Below are 6,405 nucleotides of genomic sequence, written 5' to 3'. Positions count from 1 at the left end.
TTTAATCATCAGAGAAATGCAAATCAAAACTACTTTGAGATATCATCTAACTCCAGTGAGACTAGCCTATATCACAAAATCCCAAGACCAGAGATGTTGGCGTGGATGTGGAGAAAACGGAACACTTTTGCACTGCTGGTGGGAATGCAAATTAATACATTCCTTTTGGAAAGAGATATGGAGAACACTTAAAGATCGTGTTTCAAGTAAATAGGAGAGACTTTGTGATTTCTTCTGAAAGAACACTACTTCTTAGACAAGAGTGGCACAGAGCTGGAGGCTCCCCTCACCTTGTCTGCTGTAGAAAACAAGGCCATGAAAGCAAGAGCTGTGTGCATTTCAAGTCCACCATGCACCTTCACAGGGCTCCGCATGCCAAAACATTGCCATGGATCCTTCTCATGGTTTCTGTCTGACACTTGCCCTGTCCAGTCTTTTTCCCCTAAATGTACCTTGAGTCACTTCCTTCCTCTCTGTCTCCACAGCCACAAGTTAAGTACAATTCTTTACCCTTTCTAGCCTGGATCACAGCAATAGTCTTCCACATTTCTCAAATCCCTACATCCCCACAGTCTGATCCTGTCACTAAAATACTCAGCACCCCTTACCTTGCCTTGGAGATGATGTCCCAGTTCCCTGACACAGCCCCAGACCTTCAGCGTCTGGCTGTCCCAGCCGCATACCATCACCTATATGCCCATACCTCCTCTGTGCAGAACTACTATGGGAAGCTCCCCCACACCCACAAGGCCTTCTCACACCTCCATGCTCCCTCTGATGGGAGGACTGTCACTCTGCTCTCTCCCTGCCTAGCCATGACTCATCTTTCTAGATTAAGTTCAAGTATTGCTCCTCCAGAAAATCTCTTAAGGTAAAGGCCATTCTGTGTATCGCACTGCATTGTAACCACTGGTTGGCTTCTCAGTTCCAAATCTTCTCCACTCCTCCCATTAAAGCCCAAGTTCATCAAATGCAGGGACCATATTTTTCATTGCTATATCTCTATTCCCCCTTATCTTTAGCCCCTTTCTGTAACCTAGTACCTGACACACAATAGATGTTTAATATATGCTTCATGACTTAATAACTAACTAAGTACACAACTCATATTCAAACTTTGTATCTCATACCCTTGGACTGGCAAAAGACAGGGTGTGATTAAGCCCAGGATGGGTGTAACTGTAGGAAGTTAAATACAAATGTATCTTGATGACTCATTTCAAGTGTGATTCTCTGAAAATGTTTGCCAGTAGGAATTAAGCCAGAACAGCCTAAGAAGAGTTTAGAGAAGTGCTAACAGTAACTAGAGAAAATAATATCTTAGATGTAGTGAGAGCTCATGACCAAGATTCCACAGATCTGGATTTCAGCCTCTGCTTGGCCACATTCTCAGGTCACCTGGTCACTCTAATCCTGGGTCTTCCTTTGCTTATCTGACACGCATGAGGCCCAGACCAAGATCCTGCTGGGTGCTCTTCTAGCTACACTTCTCTGGAGGCAACAAGGCCCTGGGCAAACCCAGAACAGCCATTAGCCCTGGAGCCCGACCAAGCCTTGCCAGGGAACAGCTCCCATGCAGGTGCACACACACACCCACACAGCCAGCCCCCGAGGGGCCCTTTGCACACACCATATCCCATTCCTGCAACAACAACCCTGTACAATAGCAACCATTCTACAGGAGGGAAAACTGTGTTTCAGCCACAGTTCCTTAGTAGCAGAACCATGATTTGAACCTAGATTCGTGTTAGCTAAAAGCACTTGTGTTTATCCAAGATACCATACTGACCATCTCTTTATGACATGTAGAATATACCCAGGGACTTGAACTGGTGGAGGCTGCCTTCTTGTCACAGACAGGGCTGCTGGGTTCCTACTGCTAGTCCCGCATGAAATACTCCCTCACCTTCCAGCAGCAGTGGCAAAGGCCCAGGGCACATCAAACAGCCCCTGCTCCTCCCTGCAGCCAGCACAGGAATGTAGCCTCAGAACAGCTGAGGTTCCAGCTAGCTGAGATTAGGCTGCAAGCAGCAACAACAGGCATGTGGGCAGAAAGGTGTCAAAAGCCCAGGGCTCTAGCAGCTGGTGGTCTCTGCTGCCCCCTAGAGGTCAGTTTCCTCCCAACAGGCCTTGTGGACTCATTAAAAACCAAGTGCTTGGCATGAAATTGTTCAGTGATAGCCTTTTCCTGTCCCACTCCTCAGAGGATTGGTGCTGATTTTTCTGAAGGCACCTATGAAGAATATAAAGGATATATATTTTTCTGAGACTCTATGTCGCCCTGGGTAGAGTGCCGTGGCATCACAGCTCACAGCAACCTACCTTGGAAGCGATTCTCTTGCCTCAGCCTCCCAAGTAGCTGGGACTACAGGCGTCCACCACAATACCTGGCTATTTTTTGGTTGTAGTTGTGGTTGTTTGGCTGGCCCTGGCCCGGTTCGAACTGCCAGCCCCCATATACGTGGCCAGCGCCCTATCCACTGAGCTACAGGCGCCAAGTCTATAAAGGATATTTTAAACATTTTTAAATGAGTAAGGATTCTGAAAATTGATAAAGAACCATGGGTTTATCTGGCCCCATATGGGCTGTATTTCAGGGTAATGAAATAGTTGGTAAGGCAACACTTTTCTTGAGAATTACAGTTGCTATGAGAACAACTGATAAAGAATCACCATTGTGCAACCTTTGATGAAACAACGAACCTCGGTAGGCATCTCTAGTGGATGCTAACACGATTAGATCAAAGACTAATGAGGAACTTTATAATGAACTGATCAGGCTGAAAACACCTAAACCCACTTACCTATCTGTGCATATCTGCACAGGCCATTATTGCCTTCTCGTACCATATAATGGAGTGTACAGTACAGGCCCACCTGTGAAGAATTCTTCCCTCTCCCCAAAAGTAAATTAAATCTAATCAAACCTTTACTGCCAGTTTACAGAAAACAGGAGGTTAAGCGGAGTTTCTTAATCTTTGCATTATAGACATTTTGGGCTCGATAACCAGAAAAAGAATATTAAAAGAGAATATAACTAAACAACCTAATGGTAAAATGGAATAATAAAAAAGTCAATCCAAAAGAAAGCAAGAGCCAGGCATAGTGGCTCACGCCTGTGATCCCAGCATTTGGGAGGCCGAGGCAGGTGGATTGCCTGACTTCACAGTTTCAAGACCAGCCTGAGCCAGAGCAAGACTTAGTCTCTAAAAACAGCTGGGTGTGGTGGCAGGACCTGTAGTCCCAGCTACTTGGGAGGATAAGACAATAGAATTGCTTAAGGCCAAGAGTTTGAGGTTGCTGTGAGCTATGACACTACAGCACTCTACCAAGGGTAACAAAGTAAGACTTTGTCTTAAAAAAATAATAAAGGAAAGAAAAAGAAAGCAAGAAAAGAGAAAGAGAAAGTAAAACATAGGATAGATGAGAAAATAAAAAGCAAAAATAAGATAATAGGTTTAAATACAAATATATCAGTAATTATATTAAATCTAAATGACATTTTTTTAAGACAGAGTCTCACTATGTCTCCCTCAGTAGAGAGCTGTGGTGTCACAGCTCACAGCAACCTCAAACTCTTGGGGTTCTCTTGCCTCAGCCTCCCAAGTATCTGGGAGCCCAAGTACCCGGCTATTTTGTTGTTGTTGTTGCTGTAGTTGTCATTGTTGTTTAGCAGGCCCAGGCCAATTCAAACCTACCAGCCCCAGTATATGGGGCTGGCGCCCCAACCACTAAGCTGTGGGCGTCAAGCCCTAAATGACATTTTAAAGAACAAAGTTTTCAGTCTAGTTAAAAACAACAAAGTGATACAGCTTAGTTATAAATATATAGAAAGGTTAAGAATTAAAGGACAAAAAAGAATGTGACAACACTTAAGAAAAAGAAAGCTGATATAGTTATACTGATATCAGAAAAGAAACACCTTGAGACAAAAGCACTACTAGACATAAAAACATTTCAGGGCGGCACCTGTGGCTCAGTCGGTAAGGCGCCGGCCCCATATACCGAGGGTGGCAGGTTCAAACCCGGCCCTGGCTGAACAGCAACCAAAAAAATAGCCGGGTGAGGGCCGTGCCTGTGGCTCAGTGAGTAGGGCGCCGGCCCCATATGCCGAGGGTGGTGGGTTCAAACCCAGCCCTGGCCAAACTAACAAAAAAATAGCCAGGCGTTGTGGCGGACGCCTGTAGTCCCAGCTGCTCGGGAGGCTGAGGCAAGAGAATCGCTTAAGCCCAGGAGTTTTAGTTGCTGTGAGCTGTGTGATGCCATGGCACTCTACCGAGGGCGATAAAGTGAGACTCTGTCTCTACAAAAAAAAAAAAAAAAAAAAAGGGCGGCGCCTGTGGCTCAGCGGGTAGGGCGCCGGCCCCACATGCCGAGGGTGGTGGGTTCAAACCTGGCCCCTGCCAAACTGCAACAACAAAAAAAAATAGCCGGGTGTTGTGGCGGGCGCCTATAATCCCAGCTACTTGGGAGGCTGAGGCAAGAGAATCGCCTAAGCCTAGGAGTTGGAGGTTGCTGTGAGCTGTGTGACGCCATGGCACTCTACCAAGGGCGATAAAGTGAGACTCTGTCTCTACAAAAAAAAAAAAAAAAAGAAAGAAAAATATTTCATAATAACAAAAGATTAGGCAGATAAGTAGTAATTTTAAATTTGTATACTTAATACAACATAGCAAAATATATAATGTAAAAATTAGCAGGACAGAAAAGGAAAATACATAACCTAATAATATTTTGATACAACACTCTTAGCCACTGGTAGAACAAGTGGACAAAAATACCAGTAAGGATAGAGAAGATGTGAACAAGACAATTAACAAGCATAGCCCCTTGGCATCTATAGAATATGGATGACACACATCCGTATTCTTTTCAAATTCACTGCAGCATTTACCAAAATTGACCAACACTTACCCCATAGTCCTGATGGCTTGAGCACCTTTTGCCCATACTTGATTGATGCCTGGCAATGAATTTCAGAAATTTTTGCCTAGACCTTGGATTTAAGTCATCATTCAGCAGGACCCAGTGCCGTCATGTATTTACTTTTGCCTTTGTTTGAGTTGGTTTCTGTTTGCAGGGGGTGGGGGGGGCAAAAAGAATCTCTGTATACTGTTGAAAGACTTGGGGCAGGACCCCCCACTCTGCCCTGAGCGATGACGACCCCAATCAACCGCAAGAGACGGCGCTCGATGCAAATAGCAAGAGGATTTTATTCCAGCATGCTGGGGCTTGACTCGCAACTCTTTTAGGAGCCGAGGAGTCAAGCCCTGAACAGCAGGTTTTACAAGCTTATAAAGGCAAAAACCACAAAGTAGGGAGGGGTAGCAGACATAGCAGGGGCTTTAGGGAGGGGTAGCAGACATAGGGGCTTTTCCAGATAAGAACAACTCTGGTTCATTACTCATCTGTCTTAAGACAAGATCAGCAGTTAAACATTTGCTTAGCTTTTTTCTTTCAGAACCAGTTACCGGTTATCTGCTTCAGCTCGGGGCTATTTCCTAGGACGGTTACAAAAGGTCACATTCTTATGGTAGGGGGCGAGGGGTGCTGCTACATATCTGGTCCCCCCCCCCCACTTTTTGGATTTGGTAGTACTTTCCTTCCCTGTCTCCTAGTAATTTTTCCCAGTTAGTAGACTTTTATTGAGAAGTTTTAGGTTTACGGAAAAAGTGAGGGGAAAGTAAAGAGTTCCCATGCAGTTTCCCTAACCTCTTGCACCAGAGGAGTACATTTACTAAAATTGATGAGCAAACATTGACACATCTTTATCACCACAGTTTACATTAGACTTCATTCTTGGTGATATACATTCCAGGGCATAGACATATGTGTAATGACATTTATCCACTATTACAAAGTCATACAGAGTAATTTTGATGCCCAAAAAACCCTCTGTGCTCTGTCTATTCATCTCCACCTCACTTCCCACTAAACACCCAGCAACCATCTTTTTACTGTCTCCACAGTTTTGGCTTCTCTGAGTGTCACATCTGGCACCGTACACTACATAGCCTTTTCATACTGGCTCCTTTCACTTAGTAATAAGCATTTAGGTTTCTTCCATGTCTTTTTATAACTTGAAAGTTCCTTCTTTGTTGTTTTTTGTTTTTTTTTTTTAATTTTAACTAGGCCAGGCTCAGTGGCTAACACCTGTAACCCTAGCACTCTAGGAAGCCAAGGTGGGTGTATTGTTTGAGCTCAGGAGTTTAAGACCAGCCTGAGCAAAGCAAGAACCTGTCTCTATAAATAGAAAAACAGAACTAGCTGGGCATTGCGGCAGGTGCCTGTAGTCCCAGCTGGTTGAGAGGCTGAGACAAGAGGATTGCTTTAACCCAAGAGTCTAAGGTTGGGTGAGCTATAGTGCCAGGCATTCAAGCCCAGGATAACTAAGACTCCATCTCA

The sequence above is a fragment of the Nycticebus coucang genome, chromosome 10 (genome assembly GCF_027406575.1).
Source record: "Nycticebus coucang isolate mNycCou1 chromosome 10, mNycCou1.pri, whole genome shotgun sequence".
Classification (NCBI taxonomy): domain Eukaryota; kingdom Metazoa; phylum Chordata; class Mammalia; order Primates; family Lorisidae; genus Nycticebus; species Nycticebus coucang.
Note: the sequence above shows the minus strand (reverse complement) of the source record.